Below are 26,676 nucleotides of genomic sequence, written 5' to 3'. Positions count from 1 at the left end.
CAATTAAAATACTAAATAACAATATATTCATTGTTTTACTAGCAATGTAAATTAAATATATGTATTGACATATATATCGTTTTAAAAATAAATACAGTAATATGAACCCCCTGCCACATATTATAAGGATACTGAAAGTCACTGAGGAGTTCCATAACCATTTAGAGGAATGAGACTGACGGCTTGGTTGCTTTATGAGGTTATGGCACTCTGAGGTGACTTGCAATATCCTTATGTTGCCAGAGGACACTTTATCCCATATAATACATGGTCACACCATCACCTTTCCCACAAACCACTTAAAACCTTGGTCTGTAGCTCTTTCATATGAAAGAACGAGCTTGTTTGCAAACATGAAGAATAAAAATAAAATCTCTAATGCAAAATTAACCACATCAAAACCTATTATATATTTGTGGCAAACCAATATTAGAAACAGGTCAATACAAGTACGTTTTTTTTTTAAAAGCTGCTTTAGCTCGGAAGTGTGGAAATATGCAGAACAATTCTATTTTTATTCTAACTAAGGAGTACAAAAAATAAACATATTCTCTCTGCTTTTCATTGTAAGCTATTAAAATAGAGCAGAAGAAAGAAAATCAACTTCTGTTTGTTGCTTTAAACAGCTGCTTTAATTATGCTTCGTAACCTAACCTGCCTTTCACCTCGGATGCTGGCTCTTGCAGCAGGCATTGTAACATCAGAACTCGACTGTAAAAACTTATAGTAGTCGAGTTCTGACATCTTTTCTTTATAATCTGCAACTTGGTGCATCACAAGTCAACGATTATAAAGAAATAAGAGACTGTTGTTTATACAGGGCTTACAGAATTCCTTGAATTATAAAAACAAAAGTTAAACAGTTTTTAACAATAACTTAAGTGTAAAATTAACAAACATCTATCTAGCAAAGCATGCATGAAACTTTAAAAAAGTTAAATTACTGTAATACCTAGTTCAATAAGTACTGTAATCTAAATGTTTGAACAATATATGTATATAACATTAATGTAAATACTTACAAATATTAAAATCAATACTTGCAAACATATATTAACTAAAACACATCACAGCTAATTAAACAAAGAAAACTAATATTAACACATACATAAAAGTTACATTAATCTTTTTTTAAACCATATAAACATTAAAGAAACAAAAAATAATAATAATAATAACAATCACTAATAAACAACAGCAGCAAAAGTCCTAGGCTTCAAAGAAGTTATATTTACTCTTCTAACTCCAGTTCAAACCAATGTTGGAAAAGAGTTGGATATAAAAGCAGTTAGATTTACTATTCCCACTTCAAAGTAGGCAAAAGCTAGGAGAGGGTTGGAATTTGTAGAGATTAGATTTAAAGTTCCCTCTCCAATGTAAGCATGTGTAGGACTATAAAATAGTTAGATTTACTATTCCCACTTCAATCTAAGAAACAGTATGGAAAAGCAAGGACATTGGAGGGATTACAATTACTATTCCCACTTTCACATAAGCAAAATCAGGGAATGTGTTGGTCTTTGAAGGAATTTGATTTACTTTTCCCAGGCCAACATAAGTAAACCAGGAAAAGTGTTGGAATTTGAAGCGGTTAGATTTACTATTCCCACTCCAATCGAACAAGCAGTCAGGAAAGTATTGGACTTTGGAGGGGTGGGAATTGCTATTCTCACATCCAATCAAACAACATTAGGGAAAGTGGTGGATCTTAGCGGGGTTAGATTTACTATTCCAATTCAAATCTAAGCAACACTAGAGAAAGTGTTGGACTTTCGAGGGATTAGATTTGTTATTCCCACTTCAACATCCTTAATGTCAGAGACAGTGAGGGACTTTGGAAGGTAAGATTTACTGTTCCCACTTCAATCTAAACCACAGTAGGGAAAGTGTTCGAATTTAGAGGGGCTAGATTTTTTAATCCTACTCCAATCTAAGCAACATGGGGGAAGGGAGAGAGTTTGGAGGGGTGACTTCTACTCAATGTAAGCAAAAATACAGAAAGTGCTGGATTTATGAAGGGTTGGATAGAGACTTCAAATTCATAATCATTTAAAAAATATTTAAATATCTGACAACATAAAAATACTAAAACATATACAAATTTAAAGAATATATGCATAGTACATAAAGTTCAATGTATTTGGAAAAATTAAATAACACAAACATAATTTAACAATTATAAAACAATTTGAAATAAATAAACTTCCCTCATTTCTACCCAAAAAACAACAATCAAACATTTTTTAAAGTAAAATATATATATGTGTGTATATATATATATATACAAACAAAAGCTTGCCTGTAATGAGAGGACACCACACAGGTAAGTTCTTATCCTGACACCATTTATTCAACGAAGGCAGTCGCAGTAGGCAGGCATCGCGGCAACTTCATATTCCCTCCCGACGCGTTTCGTGCTTTGAAGAGCACTTCCTCATGGGATGCTGGGATTGCGGTGATTGAAATCGGCAGTTTTTGCGCACTACATTTAAGCAATTATTCCCCGCCCATGTGGGCGTGGCCACCCTTGTGGCCTGATGGTTAATGTAGTGCAGCTGTGCTACTTCAGTGAGTTGCCAAGTTCCAAACAGCATATTGTCAATAAGATCCCCAGTGGGTGTGCACAACAGCATGCCAGTCTCAGCACTGCCGCTCAGTTAGCTGAATCACACTCGCCTGACCTTTGTGCTGAAATGCATGTGGCACCTCAGCAGGGATGCTGGGATTGCGGTGATTGAAATCGGCAGTTTTATATATATATATGTATATCTATAGACACATATATATCTATCTATATTTGTAGGCTCCCCTAGTTAGACATTTTCAGTTGTCTCACCACTCCGCAGACAACATCAGATGGGTAGTCATCGAAAAGGTTGTACTAGGCCAGAGAGGTGCCAATATTGCAGACATTATGAATTTGTGTGAAGGCAAGTGGATGCATTATTTGGACATTGTCCAAACGGTTTGAATGAACAAGAGGAGATTGTGAGACAGTTACTTCTACTAACTATGCACGGACCCCTGCATCAGTTACACACACGCTACCATACCGATAGGTTACACAGATAATGCATTTCCTTTGGTCTCACACCTGTAGGGTGGTTGGAATGTTTGCGTTTGGTGTCTGGTTTTCCAATATATGTCTTATTGAGTCATTGCTTTAAACTTATGTGCCTATGCCTTTGTCCAGCTTCAATATCGATGTTTCTGGAAAACCCTCTCCGTATTCTACATCAGGGACTGATACCTCTCTATGTTAGTGTATTCGATTATCATGTAATCATTTAGTTCATTTGTGGCACCATAGTACGATATATGCCCTCACTGTCCCAGTGTTTTTCACTGTTTTCCAGTATTATCTGTCAATAATGCAAATCGCCTCTTGACCCCAAAATGTAGCCCCCACAGACTCTGATTTACATCCTGAGGTGGAAAGTCGGGAGCAACGCTACTTTGTTTTTAACTTCACTGGCATTTTACTTTAATCCTTTGGGCACTCACCCCCTTGTTTGTTATTCCCTCGTGCGCTCTGTTCCTACCTGCTCTGCTGTTTCAGGTGCCATAGCGGGCCACGGGGAGGATCGCTACCATCGCGGGGAAGCCCTGGGTGACGCTGCTCACGCTCGGCCACGCCCACTTTCGAATTTTACTTAAGCCGCGCCCCTGCAACGCGTGCATTCAGACTCTGATTTACCTCCTGAGGTGGAGAGCCGGGAGCAACGCTACTTTGTTTTTAACTTCACCGGCATTTTACTTTAATCCTTTGGGCACTCACCCCCTTGTTTGTTATTCCCTCGTGCGCTCTGTTCCTACCTGCTCTGCTGTTTCAGGTGCCGTAGCGGGCCACGGGGAGGATCGCTACCATCGCGGGGAAGCCCTGGGTGACGCTGCTCACGCTCGGCCACGCTCACTCTTATTAGCATAAAAGGATGTCCCACTCCCAGCCGCGCAGCGGCCGCGCGCAGCGGGCGCGCTGCCGGCGCACCGAAGGCGCGCCAAAGGCAAGCCCGTCTGGGCCCGTCCGCGACAGGCCGGGACCTGGGGCCCCTCATCATGCCAAAATTCTCACATATTCTATTGCACAATTGTTTGCCCTCCAGGCTGCTTGGCCTATCAGTAACCCTTTGGCGGTTCATCTCAATTGCCTTGAGATTTTTCAGCCAGATTACACCAATCTGCCGATTCATTTGCTGAGACCCCAAATATCAGCACCGCCTCTTGTACACTTGCACCTGCCGCCCCAACCCCGTGCAACCCTCCCCCCTGTAGCCATTACCTATCTCCTTAATACCCGTTCTGCGGATAAACACCAAGTGGAACTTTTTGATTTCCTAGATACTGCTAAGCCTGATGTTTTATTTTTGACTGAAACCTGGTTTACCCCTGACTCCCTACCAGATGTATTGGCAGCTCTTCCCACCCCGTATTATGTACTTCGCGCTGATCGTCCGGTGGGGAAGATCGGTGGTGGAGTGGCGATGATAGTCCGCTCCAACCGTCAGTTCCAACTCCTTCCCCATCCCCCTATCGCTGCAGTTGACTGTTTAGTTGTGCGCTCTATCAAGTTAGCGATTCCTCTTACTTGTGTGCTTCTCTATCGTCCCCCTCAAGCAATGCCTTACTTTATTTCGGCCATACAGGACTTATTGGCCACCCTTGTTGTCAACAACTTCGCAGTTCTCCTATTAGGAGATTTCAATTTCTGGCCAGGCGATCCCCGCGAGGACCCCATGTCCAGAGATTTTAGCAACACCCTCCACAGTATGAACTTTTTATCTCATATTTCTACCTCTACCCACATACACGGCCACATCTTGGCCCAAGTCTGGTCCGTTAACCAGCCAATTTCCACCCCCTTGGTGTCTCCTTGTGTATGGTCTGATCATTTTTTTATCTCTTTTCTCCTTGACATGCGAGTGACCACTAATCCTTCCCTTCCCAAAAATATTTTTGCCCAAAATTGGAATCATGTGGATCTTCCTGCTCTTTGCCACTCCTTGGCGTCTTCTTTCCCTGATCTAGCTGATACTTCCCTTAACTCTCAGGTGACCACTCTTCATCGCTGGCTACTTACTACCTGTGATCAAGTTGCCCCTCTTAAACGAGTTAGAACTCGTCGCCCTCACGAGGCCAACAGATGGTTCACCACAGAGCTTAAAATTCAGAAACTTGCGCTCAGGCAGGCTGAGCGCCGCTGGAGACATAAGTATTGTCCGGATTTGAAGACCCACTACCTGGCTCTTCTGCGGGATTACAAAAAAGCCATACTTTTGGCCAAGTCAGATTATTTCTCCCGAAAAATCCATCTAGCGGCCAACACATCCAAAGAGATCTATACGATCGTGCACGAGCTTGCAACCTCTGATAGAGTTACTTCCAAGCCTATCCCTTCTCAGTCCCTTTGTAATGACCTCAATGACTATTTCATTGAAAAGATCGCTAAGATTAAACGTCACATTCCTTCCTTCTCTGTGCCTCCTCTCCTGCCCACCCCTTTCACTTTTGATCACTTTCCGTTGATTTCTAAGGAGACCTTTTTCACTCTGTTGCGGAGAGTCAAGTCAGGCTCTCCTTCTGACCTCTGCCCAGTCCATATTCTGAGGGAGATCTTTTCCAGCTGCCCGGAACCTCCTCTTACTCTGCTCAATGCTTCTATTTCTCAGGGAATAGTTCCTGATTTTCTTAGAGCGGCTATAGTCATCCCCATCCTTAAAAAAGTGAGTGCTGACCCTACCCTTCTTTCAAACTTCAGACCTATTTCCCTACTCCCCTTTCTGAGCAAGATTTTGGAGAGCTATCTCACTTCCTGTCTTTCTACTTTTATTGAAAATAACCATCTCCTCGCCGCCAACCAGGCTGGCTTCCGCCCGGCTCACTCACGGAGTCCGTTGTCCTCTCCGTGGTGGATGAGCTTAGGAGGAGCGCTGATATCAATTCACCTCAGGCCCTGGTCCTTCTCGACCTGTCCGCCGCCTTCGACACGGTTGATCATTCTACTCTTCTTCACCGTGTCGAGGGCGCCGGTGTCCGGGGCTCAGCCCTGGCTTGGCTTACCTCCTTTCTTACGGACCGCACCCAGGCCGTTAGACTGCAGGGCTTCTCTGCTTCCATCTGCCCAGTTTCGTGCGGGGTGCCGCAAGGCTCGTCCCTCTCCCCTCTTCTCTTTAATCTCTATATATACCCTCTGATTATTGCTTTACAGGACATGGAGGTCACGGTGTTTAATTATGCCGATGACCTTCAGCTCATTTTCAATCTCTCTCCCACTCCTGATTCTATTCTTAAGTTCCGTTCCACTATGACGTTCATCCATAATTGGATGAATTTAAACCAGCTCAAACTTAACCCCGACAAGACGGAGTTGGTGCTCATTGGTGGACCTTCCAACCCCTGGACCCCCACTTTTTGGACCACTACTCTTGGTCCTCCCCCCCTTTCCCTCCACATCTGTCAAAACCCTGGGTATTAAGATCTGTCAAGACCTTTCCATGCGCTCTCAGATTAGCTCTGTGGTCTCATCCTGCTTCCTATCCCTCAGAATCATTCACAAAATTTCCCGGTTTTTTTCAGTGGAAACCCTCAAACTTATCGTCCTAGCTATGATTTTATCCCGTCTGGATTATGGCAACGCCATGTATGTTGGTATCCCTGCGTACGAACGTCGCCGCTTGCAGCTTATTCAAAACCAGGCTGCCCGTCTTATTTACGGGCTTCCGAAATTTCAGCACACTACCCCCCTCTTAAAGACCCTTCATTGGCTTCCCATCCTGGAACGTTCCTTATTCAAGATGGGATGCCTGATCTTTATGTCACTAGCTGGTAGAGCCCCTGACTTCATTAGATCAAAGATCAGCGCCTATGTCCCGGGCAGACACCTCCGCTCTTCTACCCAGCTTCTTCTTAGCGTTCCTCGCTATCGCAGGAAAAAACTTGGCGGCTTAAGATTTTCAATTCTCGCCCCCCTGTTTTGGAACGCACTCCCTTTTGCCATTAGATCTACCTCCATCTATATGGATTTTCGCAAAGCTCTCAAAACTCACTTATTCTCCATGGCTTACCCGTTGTAGCTGCTTCCCGCCTTGCCCGAGATAGTCTTTGTCTTTCAGCGCCAGGAAACCGCTTGGTAACAGAGCGCTTTATAAAACTCTTTAACTTCAACTAACTTCAACGGCCTTTTGACCATTGACACTGTAATGTATAATATGCACCCTGCGACACATACTATCCTTTTCTAATTGAATTAGCTCTCCAGCCTCACCATTCTATTCACCATCCCCAATAAACTAGGACACTGCCACAAATTTGTCATTGCTTCTACAAGTTTCCTGTCAACTAGAACGCGGTACTCGCTGCCCTCATGATGTGACTATCCTTACTATGACTAGCATCTAACACCAGCCCACCCGGCTGCTCTGCTACGGCAAGCACGTTGACGTGAGCACCTATTTAGTTACAGATGACCGGACGCTCACGGTGATGTGAGACGCTCGGTTGGAGCTCGGCGATCCAGTCAAGGTAATGCCCTTTGCCTGTTCTCTCCCCAGTCTTTTGTGTGTCCAAGGATACTTCAAATTGTTTTGTCGCCCATGCATTTTTACACAGGTCCGCTTAACAGACGAACGAGTGATGGTAGCTACGAGCGCTCACGCCCTCATGTGGTTGAATGTTATGACTCATTTTCTCACTCCCCCCATTTTTCTTTCTGTTTTTAGAAATACGCTGATTACCTCAGCATTACGTGAATCTTTGGGTCACGTTTCCTTTTCGGATTCAATCTCTCATGCCCAATGTATCTTCAAGGCACTACTCCACCATTGATGTAAACCCTTTTTGTGTGAGTATTGCCTCTGCTGTCCCTTGCACCATTATTATAATTTCTAATTAAGTTGATGGAGCACTGACGTGCCTCACTTTTTCTTTCTGTTCAGCACCCCTGGTGTCTCATTTCTTCTATTTCTGGAGTGACATAGCCCAATCACCAACTCCACACTGTATATTGGACAGTGTGTGTATTAAGGTGAGCCTTGCTTGCCATTTCCCTGCAATCATGCTCCCCTATCTAACCTGTACCAGTAATGAAGATAATGTTACCTTCCTTGTAGGTTGCCCCCTTTCTGGTCCTGAGGAATACCCATCTGTAAGGATTTAACCACCTTTGTTCATTATCTGGGGTCGAAACATTGACTTTTCTTACATTTCGGACCTGTACTTATACTTTCAGCCCAGCCGTGGACAAACGTAGCATGCATTTATGACATCACATCGCTTGGGCCATTGAGTTAATCTCTAAAAAACTATGGTAGACAGGTCAATTTCACTCTTGTAAATATTGTATATTTTGAAATGTCCATCCTTCACATTTTACTTAACTTCACAAGCACTACATCGAGCACTTTATTCACCTTGTCACAGTGGAGCAACCACTGTAATTGCGAATTGTAGAACAAGCCAATCGATTAATACTTGTCAATATAAAACTTTGTTGACAATCAAGTTATCCTGGTCATTGTATGATTTAATTATTATGTTTTTTTTCTATCTTTGCGTTTTTCCCTTTTAGAGGTCCATTGATCAGATGGATTTTTGTTGTATATATCCTAATTATGACTACGGTGGTCCATAGGATGGCCGTAGTCATGGTCTGACATCTGGTGCATTGTGGGACATTCCGCAGTATTAGAAATGCGGCGGTCTTGAGGCCGCAATATGCTTGGTGGTGCTACTGCGGCACCACCAAGCATATTTTGAGATTCCTCACCGCAAGCAGTTTCATGGCGGTGAGCCCGCCATGAAAATTCTGGTGATAAGGCAGCTAGAGGGGCCCTACAGGGCCCCAAGTTGCCTCTGTGTATGATGGTGTATGCAGTTCCTGTATGCACCCACAGCTAAAGGACGCTATTGACATTGCAGTCCCTGCTATGCTGGAATGCACTGTGGCTGGCCCAAAAGCGCTGCTTTTCTAAGGATCTCCTATAAGCCTTTGAAAGGCAGCACCATGAGCCAGCCGCTGCAGGTCTGCCTGCTGGATTTTAACTCGCAATCTGGCAGATGGTGTGTGGACGGGTTTGGCGGTCCTGAACCGGGGCGGCGGCTTGGCAGCCAGCTCCAGGACCACCAACGTCGTAATCAGGCCCTTAGTTAAAATACAACAAATATTTGACATACCATAAAATCACATAAGTTATTTGCATAATTAATAGCCTATTAAATAGTAAATTATCATTAAAAATAATTTGAAAAAATATCCCAACAATTGGTAAAGTATACAAAATTAGAAATACACATTTAAAATCACAAAACCATCTTAAAACATTTAAATGATCAATAACATGTTAAAAATGTACATTACTATTTACAAAGAGAATATTTAATAAACAATAAAAGTACATTTAAATGCAATAATTTAATTTAAATAGCTTCCCATCCATTTCCCTACATACCCAACTACTCGCTACTAAATTACAAATTAGTAATGATACTATAGAAAATATAAATTACACTTTGAAATCACAAAATACACTTACATCATTAAAATAAGAAGTAGTTCACATATTGAATTACCAATTAAATATTTAATATAAAAATTCAAAATAAAAACAATAATTCATACTTGAAATAACTTTCCACCCTATTTCACTACAAACTAAACAACGCACTACTAAATTAAGCATACAAATTCTATTAAAAAATAAAAGAAATTATAATAACACCTCAAATGTATATATTAACTAACATATATGAAATTAATAAAAAAACGATATTTAATACAACTGTTTCAATAAACCAATATTATCGGCAACAATCGTTAAAAGAACAATATTATATGCATAAAAATGACATTGTTACCTTCTATATTCTGTTCATTGATATTTTTGAGTTGACAGTATTGTTAACACGATATTCTTGAAACTCGATATTTTTTACGCAAAATTCTTGTTATTAATCCGTTGACCATCAGTGGGTGGCTACGTGTCACTGTGGGCCTGGTCATGACTTTGGCCGTCCTCCTGCAGAGCACCATGCCAGCACCAAAGCCATCCTCTCACCGCCCGCCAGACTACGACTGTAATCCTTGGCAGGCGGACATTCTGCAGTGGTCTCACGCAGGTGCCTCTCTAAGGCTCATAGGAGAGCCTTAGAAAGACACAGCTGTGGGACTGCAGCAGTACGTTCCTGCAGGGGAAGGATGCATCATGTTGTGCATTCCTTCTTGTGCAGAGACTGGGGGTGCAAAAATACCGGGGGGTACAACATGTGCCCCTCTGCAGGGACCCTCATGCACAGAGGCACCAGGGGGCCCCCATTGTTGCCTCACAGTCCTCTTTGTTGCCTCACCGCCACTCTCTTCATGGCAGTCTTACTGCCATGAAAAGGATGGCGGTGAGGCAACTTGTGATGTGCTTGGCGGTGCCACAGCAGAACCACCAGCATATTGCAGCCTCTGACCGCTGCGCAACTGACGCAGGATCACACATCCTCAGCAGTTGCAGCTGTCCTGTGGCTGTCCAGCCGCCAAAGTTGTAATACAGCGGGTGGACCGCCAGTCTGGTCCATGTTGTAGTCGTAATCAGGCCCTGAGACTTTGTAAATCTGTGATGAAGTGAGCATAGATCAATGTTTAGGAACCACTAACCTAGTGTGGCATGATGCAACATCATTGTGTGGCACTCCACTGGACTGTTGGCGAGAGTTCTGAGGTAAGAAGCCTTGAAATTAATGGGATTGTCCTCTCAAACCATTTAACTCGTAGTGGGAGGATGGCTGTGTGAATGGAAGAGGCCAACCTGGACGGCTGGTAGATTTTTGATATTTTGGTGACATGGGAAGGCATTGGTATATGGAAGTCTTTGATGGTCAAAGAGGACATCTTGAACTCAGTGCGTGGCTTTATTTGTAGCCAGTGTGGAGTTTACATGGCCAAAAAGGCACGTGCAGGGAGACACTGAGTCAAGCTCAAATTGGCAGGAACCGGATACATCCAAACATTGCTCCTTGCAACAATTCCAGGATACTGACACTCGTTACTGCACCAGACCAGCTATGGCCATCACTAAGCAATGCTACCGCTGTTAACTTGTATCGAAAAGCATAGCTCCTGAAAGTTACTCCAGCCCAGCGAGCACCGTTTCTGCAGGCAAGTTCAAGATACCACAATGCATTGCTTCTATAGTCAAGGTTGTGTGCACTGATACGCTGTAAAACTAGAGGAGGCTTCTTCAGTGATATATATTTCGGGGCACATGCCTCAAAATCCACAATAGCTATTTCTTATTTGTGAACATTAAGGAATCGCAAATAAAAAATAGCTATACGGAATGCATGACGCTACTCGCAAATAAATAGAAATTCACAAATAATCGCAAAAATGATAGCGAGGACCATAATGCGATGCGCAAAAGGAGAAAAACCCAAATAGCGAAATCGCTAATAGCGATTATCGCAAAAAGCGAGTCGCATTGGAAGCAGACCGATGACATCACAACCAGGACGTCATCCAGCCCAGGCTTCATTCAGTGCCCTGAGGAGTTCAGAGGAGGAGGCAGAGTACTGAAGCTGACCTGGAAAACTTCCAAATCTGTATCCAGCTACCTTGCCAGACACAGGATGGACAAAACAACATCAGGGGAGAGTGCCACGCCCAGGAAGAGGAAGATGAAGTTCTCTGAGAGAAAACTGGAATATCTAATTGACGAGGTCAGCAGAAGCCATGATAAGTTATTTGGCAAATGGTCTCTGAAAGTGCCTGAGGCAGAAAAGCGAAAGATATGGCTGCACAGCAAGGCAAAAGTGAATGCTGTGGGAGTCACACAACGCAGCATTGATGACTTAAAGAAAAGGTGGTACGAACTGAGGATACGTGCCAAAGAGCGCATAGCCGAAAGGCTGAAGGAAGCAGGTGCCACAGGAGGGGGACCATCGACTGCACCCACCAACACAGCCCTGGGGACCTTGTTGAGGTGACAATCCAGCCTGAGGCAGCCGTTGAAGTCACACAGCTGGACACATCTGGCGCAGCAAGTACCCCACAAGGTAAGATGCATGCTAGCGTTAATCCTTTGCATAATGTATAATCGTGCACATACCCCCAGGCAAATCACAGTGTACAGTTCAAACTCCAGGCCACGTTTCCCCTCATACACATAATGCATCATGGGAGTTGTAGTCATGTCAGCCAAGTGGGCATTCAAAAGCAGCAATGAAAAGCAAAACACACCAACACTGCATGGCAGCCAGTGTTTGTAGCCAGTGATTTTATCTGAACAAAGTATGTCAAATGTAAAACAATTATAGGATTAACCAAAATGAACATTGCACTGTTTCACATCACAGATGCAGCGGAGGCTGACTCCGAAGATAGTGACCACCTTCACATCTCAGAGACACCTGCTGAGATCGATGTAGAGACTCCAGTGGCCCCAGCATGCACACCACCCCCACCACCAAAACGTAGGGCACATGTCCCCTCACTGCAGCCAATGGAAGCCGAGCTGACTCCTGCACCCACTACAGGGTCCAGCCAGCCACGTGTTGCAACACCACCTCCACCACAAGCACAGGTCCAACCGGTCTGACGGCGCAGGTCCAGGGTCTGTATTGCTGCACGTGAAGAGCATGCCCAGAATGTGCATGGAGGCGTAGAGTCACAGATGTTACGCGTGCAGCGCCTGCAGGGAAGACACATGGGCTCTATTAATCTACAGATTGCAAAGCTGGCAAAGATCATCAGCACAATGGCAGACAGTGTGCATGAGCTGACAACAGTGGTTGCCGAGGGTAATAGGCAGACAAACTCGAGCCTATAGGAGCTCACCCGGGTGGTGCTTGCAGGACAAAACACCAAGCGGAGAAGGCATCACCAGGGCATGATTCACATGTCAGCCAATACAAGGGCCATCAACAAGCTCAGCAACACCCCTGCGCTGCTGGCACGGCGCTCCGTGGCAATGCAAGTAGATCTTGGACATTTCTGTGGGGATGTTGCCAGGGCCCTAGGACAAGTGACCACTGCTGTGGAACATATACAGGCCGGAACTGTGGATGGCCTCAACTTGACAGGTGAGGAGGGGAGTGAGGAGGCATCGAGCCTTAGTAGCCTATCGGTGCCAGTGACCACTGCCAGGAGGTACATTTCACGCAGCAACACATCTTCTGTCACACATCATGGTGATGAAGCAGAGGCAGTCAAAAGGAGGCTAGGGGTGCATGGCAGGAGGCACTAGCCAGGCCTGTTGTCCTTTTTGGCCATGGTGGGGTAACCATGGTGGTATAAAGATAGAATATCGACGGGAAAATATCGACTAGCATTAATATCGTGGTAAGAATATCGACTGTGAAAAATATCGTAATAGAAAATATCTTTGTAAAAAATATCGTTTCTTGAGAATGACAAAAATATCGTCAAGAAAAAATATCGATGAACAGAATATCGTTGATCAAAATGTCGTTTCATATAATATCGACAGAAAAATATAAGTTGTTATAAAATTTATAAAAAAATATGTATTATGTTTTTAAAAAACTTACAAAACTCCTACTAGTAATAATATGTGTTAAAAAATATTTTCTACAAAAGAATTGTTAAAATTTTAGTAGCGGGTTATTGGTATTATAGGGGATAAGGGTGGGTAGTAATTTAAAATTTGGTTTTTACAAAATTTCTAAAATATAAAAATATTAGAAAATAATTAAGAAATCGAAATTTTAATTAGAAATTCCGATTTGTTCACGAAATTAAATTTGTAATTAAATTTTAAAATTCCCCCAAAAATTTTTAGGAGCGGGTTATTGGTATTATAGGGGATAAAGGTGGGTAGTAATTTAAAATTTGGTTTTTACAAAATTTCTAAAATATACAAATATTAGAAAATAATTAAGAAATCGAAATTTTAATTAGAAATTTCGAATTGTTCACCAAATTAAATTTGTAATTAAATTTTAAACTTCCCCCAAAAAATTTTAGGAGCGGGTTTTTGGTATTATAGGGGATTAGGGTGGGTAGTAATTTAAAAATGTCGTGTTTTAAAAGTGTAGAAAATATTAATAAATTAGAAATTTATCATGAAATCAAAATTTCACTTCGAAATTTTAAATTTTACATGAAATTTATTTTTTAATATTAATAAAAAATATTAAATTAATATTGAAGAAGCGTAATTTTGGTATTATAGGGTAATAGGGTATAAAAAATAATTTTGATAGAAAAATTTATATTGTTTACTAACCTGCACATTTCCTGACTTATGTTGGATTGGAGTTAGAATAGTAATTTGTTATGGTCTACTATCCAGCACTTTCCCTGACTTATGTTGGATTGGAATTAGAATAGTAATTTATTATGGTTTACTATCCAGCACTCTCCCTGACTTATGTTATGTTTGGAGTTAGAATAGTAATTTATTATGGTTTATTATCCAGCACTCTCCCTGACTTATGTTATGTTTGGAGTTAGAATAGTAATTTTTTATGGTTTACTATCCAGCACTTTCCCTGACTTATGTTGGATTGGAGTTAGAATAGTAATTTATTATGGTTTACTATCCAGCACTCTCCCTGACTTATGTTATGTTTGGAGTTTGAATAGTAATTTATTATGGTTTACTATCCAGCACTCTCTCTGACTTATGTTATGTTTGGAGTTAGAATAGTAATTTATTATGGTTTACTATCCAGCACTTTCCCTGACTTATGTTGGATTGGAGTTTGAATAGTAATTTATTATGGTTTACTATCCAGCACTCTCTCTGACTTATGTTGGATTGGAGTTTGAATAGTAATTTATTATGGTTTACTATCCAGCACTTTCCCTGAGTTATGTTATGTTTGGAGTTAGAATAGTAATTTATTATGGTTTACTATCCAGCACTTTCCCTGACTTATGTTATGTTTGGAGTTAGAATAGTAATTTATTATGGTTTACTATCCAGCACTTTCCCTGACTTATGTTGGATTGGACTTTGAATAGTAAATTATTATGGTTTACAATCCAGCACTTTCCCTGATTTAAGTTGGATTGGAGTTAGAATAGTAAATTATTATGGTTTACAATCCAGCAATTTCCCTGACTTATGTTGGATTGGAGTTAGAATAGTAATTTATTATGGTTTACTATCCAGCACTCTCCCTGACTTATGTTATGTTTGGAGTTAGAATAGTAATTTATTATGGTTTACTATCCAGCACTTTCCCTGACTTATGTTGGATTGGAGTTAGAATAGTAATTTATTATGGTTTACTATCCAGCACTTTCCCTGAGTTATGTTATGTTTGGAGTTAGAATAGTAATTTATTATGGTTTACTATCCAGCACTTTCCCTGATTTATGTTGGATTGGAGTTAGATTAGTAAATTATTATGGTTTACAATCCAGCACTTTCCTTGACTTATGTTTTGTTTGGAGTTAGAATAGTTAATTATAATGGTTTACTATCCACCATTTACCCTGACTTACGTAGGATTGGAGTTAGAATAGTTAATTATTATGGTTTATTATCCAGCATTATCTATTTACTATTTTTAATAAGAATAATATATGTCATGTTGTAATATTCATTTCAACAATATAAATTAAAAACGTTTTTATAAAATTTTTACATACATATGACAAGTTTCTAAATTAAGAAATCACAATTTTTAGATCTTTTTTTTTATTCATAGTTTAAATTGTTACTGCAAAGATTTTGAACATTTTATAAAACATTTAATATAATTTTTGTTAACAAATTATATTGCAGTTTTGTACATAAATACAGTTTCAATTATGCATACATTAGTATATTAAATTTTTATATTTTTTATAAAAATTTAATATATTACATATTTTTTATGACATTGATTTTATGACGATATGTACATAACATAAATTTACATTTTTTAACATCTGAGAAAAATATTTAACAATGAAAACATTTTTTAATATACAATAAACAATTAATATATAATTCTATTGAACATATTAATGTATATTTTACAATATTCATTTGTTTTTTAAGAATAAAAAGTAAATTATTACTAAACATGGTAAATTTATATTTAAAGGATGGATTTAGCTATTAGGTCTAAGTATGCTAGACCTTCTATACTTGGGTACAGTCTAGTTTTTTGCTGGAGATATTCGTACATATTTAATGTTTGTTTACTTAGTTTAGGGCCAATTTTAGAAAGGGATTGCTCTATTCTGAGTTCTTGGTAGCTTTGTTCTTTTTTAATGCTTTGGATTAGTTTGTGAAGTGTTGGTTGACTTCTTCCCAAAGTGGCTTGGAAGGCATTATGCCATCCTTCAACTGCGTTGTTAGTTTTAGCTTTCTGTGCTATTGTACTAGCATACACATTCCACCATGGAATTGGAAATTTAGGTTGTCTACGGTGGCATGAACGATGCAATCTTCCAACCCAGGTATCTTCAAAATAGTCCAAGAAGGGAGTTAGTATTTTCTCATTGGTGCGGTAGAAAGGGCTGTCAATTAATAAATTGTAGTAGTTAGCTACTTCTGTTGTTGGTACATATGCCAATGCAATCAACTTTTTTATTTGATAAGCAAAGTGACTGTTTGTACAATATTCAATGCTTAAGGTAGATTTTTGTAAGGGCCTCCATATACTTTGGTTGTAGTGATAATAACAACCTTGTATTGAGGTATGGGGATATATCTTAAGGATAGCTTGAATCATGGCTATTTCAAAGTCAATTATAATTCTTTGAGTATAGTAATTATCTGTTAATTCTTTGATCTTTGTTAAAAGTTCAACGTAGGTAGTATTTGTTTTGTTTGGCAGCAGAGTATAAATTAGAGGGATATTTGTATCTTGGTATTCCCCATGGATGGTGTAAAGTTGATAGAAAGGTTTGGGACAAACTTTAAAAGTCCCGTCCATCATCCATGTTTCACATGATTTAAGTTTTTGCAAATTACTATTAGTAGCAAAAAGTAAAACTCGTTTGTCATGACTCTGGTTGTCATACATTAGGAATTTATCCTCATTATGTGTAATGGTATATTCAGGATATATTTTTATATCCTTAAAACTTTCTGGCGTTGGTGGAGTTGGATCTGAAGCACGTTTAGTTTTTTAAATTAATCTTTTTAAGTTGGGAATAGAAGGTAGCTGTCCTGTCACATGTTCTGGCACTTTGCTTAAAACATTTTTCAAAATACTAGTGCTTGCTTCTTGTGATCCTTTACTAGAATCTTTCAATGTTTCCAGTGCTTCTCTAACTTCCACTTCTGTTACATTTGGTGGGTGGTTATGCTCACGTACATTTACCACATTGTTATCAACAGTTGTTGCTCTACCATAGCATGCACTTGAGTAATATTTGCTACATTTCCAATGGGTCTTATTCGCTTTTACTCTTTCTTGGGTGTAGGTGTAACCCATGTAGTTCAGCATTAGTTTCCCTTTTTGCGAAGTAATGAAAGTAGCTCCAGTTGCCATGTCTAAGGTAGATCTGTGGAAAATATATATATGTATTTTTAAGAACATTGAAGACGATTTACAGAGATGTGTATAAGAGCAGGAAAAAGCGTGAACATATACTTACTATGTGGCTTCACTGGTAATTCTTTTATTCTTATTTCTCTTTCTGAATTTTCTTATTTTTAAGTTCTGTAGTAGTGTTAAAGAATAATTGAAAGACATGATTTAGTGTTATAGGTGTTTGATTTTACTTTCAGAATTGTTATACATACAGTGACTATACTTACTTGATGTAGTAGAAGATGTTGGTAGTGTAGTTGTAGATAGGTAAATAATTTTGTAGAGTCTGTGTAAAAAATAATCATTGTGTTACTTATAGTATTTGGATGATAGTAGTTGTTAACATATGAAGTAAATAGTACATTTACTTAGCAAGTTTAAATAATTTTTATCAGCTATCTAAGTAGACATGGATAAGGTAGTTTATAAATGTTTTTACATCTAATTTTTTGGTCGTTGTTGATAAGTTCAACATGTTTTGTTTTCACTCTAAAGAAGAACAGTTTTTAAATTAGGGAGTTTATCTACTTTTTGCTAAGTTCGAATGAAAAAAGCAATGGGATTTTACTTACTTGAAGTGTAGTATGACGTTTTGTAGTTGTAGTCGTAGGTTTGTATTCTCTTCTCTCAGCAAGGTAACCGTTTTTCTCCAAGTTTGTGCCAAAAATGGTAAATTACGTTAAGTGTGTAATTGTTTTTATATTAGTGAGTTAATTAATGGTAGGTTTTGATTGGTTCAATTAGTGAAATTTCAAAATCATTGGTCGAGAACGTAATTTCGAATTAGAAAACCGTTATTTTCGTAAGAGTTTGTTGCATCACTATTTGTTTGTTAAAGTACATTGTAAAAATTTTTATATGTGCTTTTTTGTTTTATATGTAAATAGTTTATATGTAGAAAATAATGAAACGTGTTTCACATTTAGGCCATCGGAGTGTATGATAGTATCAGTAAATGTAATTTTTTTTAACATATATTATATAGTTTTATATCAATAAGTATTAGGAAAACTAAATAATTATATGTGTGAATAGTTTTGTAAAGTAAAATAGTAAAAACAAGTGAGTAAAATAAAAGAATCGTGTATATCGAGTTGGTAATAAAAAGACGATATTTTTTGTATATTTCTATAAGCAGATAGGTCGTCGATGTTAGTGTAGTCGATATAAATGTCTAAGGTAATGATATTTAAAATAAAGTCGATAATGTAGTAGTCGATATTTATGTTGTAGATATTAGTGTGAACGATATTAGGGTTGTCGATAAAAAAAATCGATATTTGTGTGAATTCTTGTTTAAGTATAGGATGACGATATTAATGTAAGTGATATTTTAGTGACGATATTTATTTCTGACGATATTTATGTTAACGATATTCCATCATGGAACCAACCATGGTCAATTACAAAGTGGTGATTGCTATCCAGGGCGTGGAACAGTTCATTTGACTTTATACCTTAATGCAATCACAGTCATATTTTGCACTTATTTAATTTTGCCTAGACATGGGCTCATGTTAATAAATACTTTTGCGTTCACCATTTAGTTGTCATGGCTCATCATTACCTACCTTAGAAATAATGTTGGGTGATGTGTGTACATTTCCTCTGCCCTTCTGCTGAGTTCACCACATGCGCCTGTCGGTGTTGTGCGGGTGGTTGGTCGCCCCCATCAGAGCCACTGTCGGACATCTCGATGTGTGTGCCTCTTCTGGTGGCAATGTTTTGCAACATGGCACATGCAGCCACGATTCTGCAGCAGGTCTCTGGGCTGTACTACAACACTCCACCAGTCTTGTGAAGAATGCGAAACCGACTTTTCAGTATTCCAAAGGTGCCTTCTATCACATTCCGTGTGTTGATGTGTGCCGCATTGTATCTCTGCTCATGTGGTGTGGCTGGGTTGAAGTATGGTGTCAAGATGTAGTCCCGCACCGCGTATGCGCTGTCACCTACAGGGTGGAAAGCAAAGGGTTACCCACAGTTATGCCATTACATTTGTTTGTTAATGTAGCAAATAGGTATATGTGTGTACTAAGTAGATGTCCCTCGCCAAATTCACCCCTGAGCAGACGCCTGTGGATGCCACTGTGCCGGAATATGTAGGAGTCATGGGTGCTTCCTGGGAATTGTGCCACGGTGTCCGTAATGATATGCTTAGCATTGCACACAACTTGCACATTAATTGAGTGATAGGATTTCCTGTTCCTGAAGATGTATTCGTTGGCTGCTGGGGGACAGATAGGGACATGCGTACAGTCTATGCATCCGATCACATGAGGGAATTGTGCTACATGGTAGAAGTCAAGTTTTGTCTTATTCAACTCCTGTGGGGTTGTGGGGAAGGTGATGTGGGTGTGGATCCTTGTCATCATGGCGTCAAGGAAGTTTTTGAAGAAGCGTGAGAGTGAGCTTTGTGATACCCCTCCGGCTACGGCTATTACCCCCTGGAAACTACATGACGCTAGTAGGTGCAGGCAACATAGGACCTGTACATGTGCGGGGATAGCTTGGGTCCTACGGGTCTGGTGCTGTAGGAGGGGTTCCAAATCTGATCATAGCACGATTCAGCCTGTACTTATTGTAGATTTCATCCTCATTTTGGCCCAGCAATGTAATGCGCACTCCTGTATCCTCCTTCTGCGCTGGGCTGCTGCATTGATCCTCATCCTCCTTGCCACCATGTAGAGGGCTGCCATTGGGAAAGGCTTCAGGGGTCTCCTGAGACATTTTTAAAGGGTTTCAGATTAGTGGCACCTGTGCAATTTCTTTTTTTTTTTTACTTTACCACCTGATTGTGATTCCCCTTATTCTGCACTTGCTAAATAGAGATTTTCATGTAAATCGCTAATTGCGATTTTCCATGCATTGCATTGCGATTCTTAAATTGCTAATCGGTATTTGCGGGTGCTGTTGTATGTGTCACTGTTAAGGATTCGCAATGTTGCTTCTCGCAAATTTTGCGGCTGGGTTTTTGGGGAATTTCTTGCATTTTCGGTATTTTGTTTGCTGTATTGGGAATTGTTGTTTTGCGGTCGCTAACGGTCTATTTTACAGATTCACAATTTTTGCGAGTTGATTTAGGCTTGCTACATGTGCCAGTTAGAGACTTAAATGGTAGAATACTGGTTGAGCAGCATGTAAGGTTTCCTCAGCTGTGTCATTTCACAAACGGTAGGTGATGTCGGAGTACGTAATTCAGACTAAGCATTTTTAAAAAATAATCTATTATATCTGACATGTCTTCAATAAAGTTCTTTCAAGTATTAAAGGCGGTGAGCAAATTAAGAGTTGATGATGTCAGAAAAAGTCCTGCAATTATTATTTAATAAACTCCAGTAACTTGACTGGGCTAGTAATTTAAGGCATGGTATGAGTAATGTGCTGTAATTTTGTGACGTCAGGGAGACCGGGAATCAGTGGCACTGCCGAAGTGTGTGAGAACAGTGATTTAGGAAAGTATTGAACTCAAGTGATAGTGTATGAAAAAGTTAAGAGGAATCAATGAAGCGACACTGAAACGAAGGGATTCAGTGATGGATCACCAATGAGAGTCCATTGGAGTGTAACAGTTCAGTGACTTAGGAATGAATGTGACTTCATTGAAGTGAAAGATGCCAGTGGCACAGGAATGAATACGTTTCAATTGATGTGAACAAGGTCAGTGTGCTATTAATAAGTGTGATTCTTTTAAAGTGTATGAGGTCGCTAAAGTTGAAACAGGAGATTCACATAAAGTAAATGCTGAATGAGTGAGTGTCCTTGCCTGTGCATATCAGCATGTGTGCGCACACATGTGGCATGCATCTTTTTGAGTGTGTTTGTGTGTGCCTGCATATGTGTCTGTGAGCATGCTTGTGAGTGGTGTGTGTAAGAGTGCTGCATCAACTGCTCAGCCTGGTAAAATGCTGATCCTCACATAATGGTATTTCTTGGCAACTTGTGGGCAGCAATGGTTATCCTGTCCACCTCTGGTCGATAGTGGTGCTGTAGCGCCTATGGCCTATTTGCTTTTCCCCTCAATATTTTTGGCACTATACCCCCAGAGGCATACATTTTGCCCTCCGATAAACCTTTTAACTGTGCCGTGAGGGGTTGGATTTAGGGAATCCACTCCAGTTATTCAACGAGGACCAAGAACGGTACAACTGACCTACAAGCTTGTGATTAGATTTATATATATAACCCTTAGGATTATGCTATACAAATACAAGATCACCACTGTTGGACCAAATCTCCTGAAGAAAGTCGGGATAAAATCATACAAACCAAAAATTCACTTAAGGCCACACAAAACAGCAACATCAGAATCTGTTGACCAGAGACCTGTCTATTAGAATTCCTATCCCTCATTAATGCTGCATTGGTATGTACAATCAATAAATAGGATACAAATCATAGAAAGACAGGAAGAGGATTTAGGATGATTTATTTTTTATCAGTGAATTAAGAAAAGTAAATACATCAATATCAGACATTTAGATGTATAAATTCAGAATAATCAGATGAATCTCTATTGGGCCATCAACTTCCATATATATATATATATATATATATATATATATATATATATATATATGTATTTAAATCATCTTTATTGGTTTTCAACAAGTTATGCATAGTACAATCATTGCCAGCTCTACCATACAAAACAACACAGTGACATCTACTAACTCAACACTAAGGGGCCAATTCCGATCCTGTATTTTTTTTTCCCGTACGACTCGTATCTGTAAATTTTTCCATACATATCGTACAAGTTCCGTCTGACCCGTGAAGTACGATTCGTACAGGAAAAATACATACAGATCGGCCCGATCCGTACAAATCGGATCGGCAAAAGTTGTACGGGACGGATCCGGACACTTTTCCATACAAATCGTAAAAATGCAGTCCGACCATACTAGTACGATCCGGACCGGCTTTCCAATTTACGATTTGTACGGAAAACGTCCCGTACACGGGGAATGCCATTACCCGCTACGAAGCGAACTTTGTATGACTCGTATCCCGGGAAAAGTTGTTCCCGGGGTGCGAGTCGTATAGGGGTACGAGTCGTACAGGCATACACCCCCGTGCGTTGTGTATGTACTGTGCGTACCCGCAGTGCGCATGTACTGTGCGTACCCCCAGTGCGCATGTACTGTGTGTACCCCAAGTGCGCATGTACTGTGCGTACCCCCAACATCGCGTACCCCAACATCGAGTACCCCAACATCGCGTATGTACGGTACGTACCCCCAACATCGTGTACCCCAACATCGTGTATGTACGGTGCATACCCCCAACATCGCGTACCCCAACATCGCGTACCCCAACATCGCGTATCCCAACATCGCGTATGTACGGTGCGTACATACACGATGTTGGGGGGACTCGTACCCCTGGGGAGTCTGCTTTTATGGCTGTTTTTGGCTCCCGTAAGAAAAGAGCCGTACGGTGTGCCGTAGGGACGAATCGTACTTGCTGGTCAGGAAACCGCTGCTTAAATACGTACGGACGTCGCGTACAAGCTGTTCCGGATCAGAATTGTTGGTTTATTTTAGCCGTATGGTCTTTTGTACGATTTGTACGGAAAAAGGCTTTCTGTACGAATCGCACTTCCTAGGTTGTAAGAAAAGTTTACCGGGTACGAGTCGTACGGGAAAAACGCTCCGTACAACGATTTGTACAGCCTTTTTCCAGGATTGGAATCGGCCCCTTGGTGGGGTACCAGGCAGCATTGTATGCTGGTGTCAGGAAACATAACCAACATGTTGTATATGTCATTATCAATTTCCATATTTTAAGTTTAAAAGTTCAGAAAGGGACATGGACCTTATTTAGCTCAAGATTTCTTCTCCCATGGGGAAGAAGAGTCCGGGAGCAGCGCATACAGCGTATGCGTCAGACCAAGGAAAGCCAGTAGAGTCCATAAGAATGAGCAATGTCTCTCTCAGTCCGCATAGAATAGCCCAAAATGGAATAGTATCGATCGCCTCAATGCAGTAGTGAAAATTCCAAGAAGAAGCGGCAAAAAAAGCATCCTTATCATTAATCCAACACGTATTATAACTTTCCAAGTTACGAGGTGACACCTCCTAGTTCACCTCATCTGGTTAGACCACTCAGTCCATTGGTCAGTACATATAGGGTGATTGTCATGGGATGTACAGAAGACACATTTTAGGGGAAAATAGCCATTTCAGATTTCGTAAATAATCAGATCATCTGGTTGAGGTGGACCTTTAAACTAAGACCCTTTAACAAGAAGCATGAACAAGTTTGAAAGGGCAGCTTCCCAGCCAGATGTGCCTGGTGTAACAATATTTGCATCCAATGGTCCTTGTAAGCACAGGAGAAACTCTAAAACAGGATACAGTTGCAATACATTTGAAATACTGAGATTTTCTCTCTTGGAGACAGAGTCAAGCAAGAGGAAAAGAAAAAATATGCCTGAAAATCAGAAAGACCTATTTGAATTTAGGCTAATATAAGCAAGAATATAAGCATTAAAATATGGATTTTCATTATGAATTATGATGGTCTAATCTTAAAAACAAAGCCCTGTACTGTCTTGGGAATAAATTTGGGGCCAGTAAAACGTTGTTTGAGGAATTTAAAATGGTTAGGCGGGTGAATTGGGTTGGTCATTCCCAAAAGTCATTGGCAGGGGATTGTGTGGTACTGAGCTTTAGGTCCCCGCTACTGGTAGAACATATACTAGATATGGCCTCCCATTATGCTCCCACCCCCAATGAGATTATGATTCTACCCCTAGGTTATTTTTATAGACCAGCAAGGGCCATGTTCAACAGACAGCACTGGGCCCCGCACAGTGCTCCCCAGCAGGGTCTGCAGCCTATTATGACACATAATCGATTTTCCGCCTTATCTTCCTTGGAAGATAACGACTGACTGAGGGATAGCATTGTCCTCCCTCGGCCTGTGGTAATAGGGGGTCTAGTACCATCATGTCAGGAGTTACTTGTTCAAGTAAATCCAATGGCCCAAGGTGAGGAATTAATTTTATGCCCTACATATGAAGGTTTACCCAGTGTCTGTCCTGTTTCCCCTTCTAACCTGCCTAATCAGGTGGTAAATACAAAAATTGGTTGCCACAATGTTACGATCTGCTCTTGGAATATAGCCGGGTTACAATCCAGGTTGGCTGTACCCGATTGGGTGGTTTTTGTCGACCAGGCGGATATATGGTGCTTTCAGGAGACCTGGGCGGTAGATCCTATAATTCGTGTAGGGTTTTTTAATTACTTTAAACCAGCCGTTAAGGGCCCTAGAGGTAGACCGGTGGGAGGTCTGACTACATGGGTACGTCAATGTGAGGGTATTACAGTAGTGGAAGTTCCGATCGATAACCCTGATATCCTGGTCATCAGAGTTACCTCCACAAGGGGTCTTAACATCCTTATCATAAATATCTATGTGAGGGGTCATCCAGGAGGTAAGTGTTCCCCGACAGTTTTTCTTCTGGAGCAATTACTTAGCACTGAGCCCATAGATGGTCACAAGGTGGTGGCAGGTAATTTTAACACCTGTTTTGAGCCTTTGGGCGATGATGACGGGAAACTGTCTGAGGTTGAGGACTCCGTGTGGGGAATCCCTCAGTTGGAACTAAAACCCATAAGGAAATGGGCCCAAGCAGCCTTACACGTGAAGGGACTGTGCCTTGAAAAGGGTTTGAGGGCTGCTAATGGCAGAACGAAATCGGACAGGTCTGGGAAGATGACTTTCGACAATGGCAGAAGTGGGAGTAGAATAGATTATATTCTGGTTAATCGGGAGTTGTGGCCGACTATCATGGATATGGTGGTGACTGATAGGTTAGAAAGTGACCACAACCCCCTGACATTGTTTTTATCTGATAGTAGTTTTATTGGTTATCCCATCGATGATGCTAGTATTGTGCAAGCGCAAGTTATGCTAACTAATGACCAGAGAAGGGTTCGTTGGCCAAAGATAGCTTCTAATGTGAATACACGGGCTGCTATTGGGAATTTGGTTAGTATAGCCATGCATAAACTGACTAGATGTGAGTCCGAGGAGGGGATTAAGTGTATTATCCCGAGTATCCATAGTGAATTATTTGTGGGGCTTAAATCTCTCTTCATTAACCCCTTCGATGCTCATGACGGAACGGTTCCGTCATGAGCATCGGTTGGGCTGTGCTCATGACGGAACCGCTCCGTCATGAGCACAGCCCCCGGAGGAAGCGCTGGCGCTCCCCCCCTGGGGCATCGATCGTGCCCCCACAGAGGGGGGTGGCAGCGGAAGATCTTCCGCTGCCACCCCCGAGCCCCCCCATGCTTCCCCATGACGTCAGCGCGCACAGCGCACGCTGGCGTCATCAGGAAGCGCTGGGATGCCTGGAAGCCATTTGTTTCCAGGCGTCCCAGGGAGGAGACGGTGAGTTTTGTGCTCCGGTGGGGCTGCGCGGGGGATTTTCAAAGTATTGAGGCATCGGGGGAGAGGAAAGAGTATTTCCTCTCCCCTGATGTCTCAATACAGGGCATTCCTGCTCCACGATCGCGCACAACGTCGCGATCGTGGAGCAGGGATGCCCCACTAGACACCAGGGATGTGTGTTTCCGTATTTGGGGAGCGACCCCTTGGGCAAGGGTCGCTTCCTTTGCCCCCATAATAATTGGAAGTCTTTTCTGCCCCCTCTGGGGACAGATCGGTTTATTTTTTCGCCGTTTCTGCTCCCAGGGGGGGCAGAAAAGCCCACTGGACACCAGGGATATAAATATTATTGTAGGAAGCGACCCCTTGGGCAAGGGTCGCTTCCTTGGGCCCCTAATTTTTTTGAAGACTTTTCTGCCCCCTCTGGGGGCAGATCGGTGTTATTTTTTCGCCGTTTCTGCTCCCAGGGGGGGCAGAAAAGCCCACTAGACACCAGGGATCTAATTATAATTGTAGGAAGCGACCCCTTGGGCAAGGGTCGCTTCCTTGGGCCCCTAATTTTTTTGAAGACTTTTCTGCCAGATCGGTTTTATTTTTTCGCCGTTTCTGCTCCCAGGGGGGGCAAAAAAGCCCACTAGACACCAGGGATCTTATTATCATTGTAGGAAGCGACCCCTTGGGCAAGGGTCGCTTCCTGGGCCCCCTAATTCATTTGAAGACTTTTCTGCCCCCTGTGGGGGCAGATCGGTTTAATTTTTTTGCTGTTTCCGCTCCCAGGGGGGGCAGAAAAGCCCACTA

Source organism: Triturus cristatus, chromosome 9 (genome assembly GCF_964204655.1).
Source record: "Triturus cristatus chromosome 9, aTriCri1.1, whole genome shotgun sequence".
NCBI lineage: Eukaryota > Metazoa > Chordata > Amphibia > Caudata > Salamandridae > Triturus > Triturus cristatus.
Note: the sequence above shows the minus strand (reverse complement) of the source record.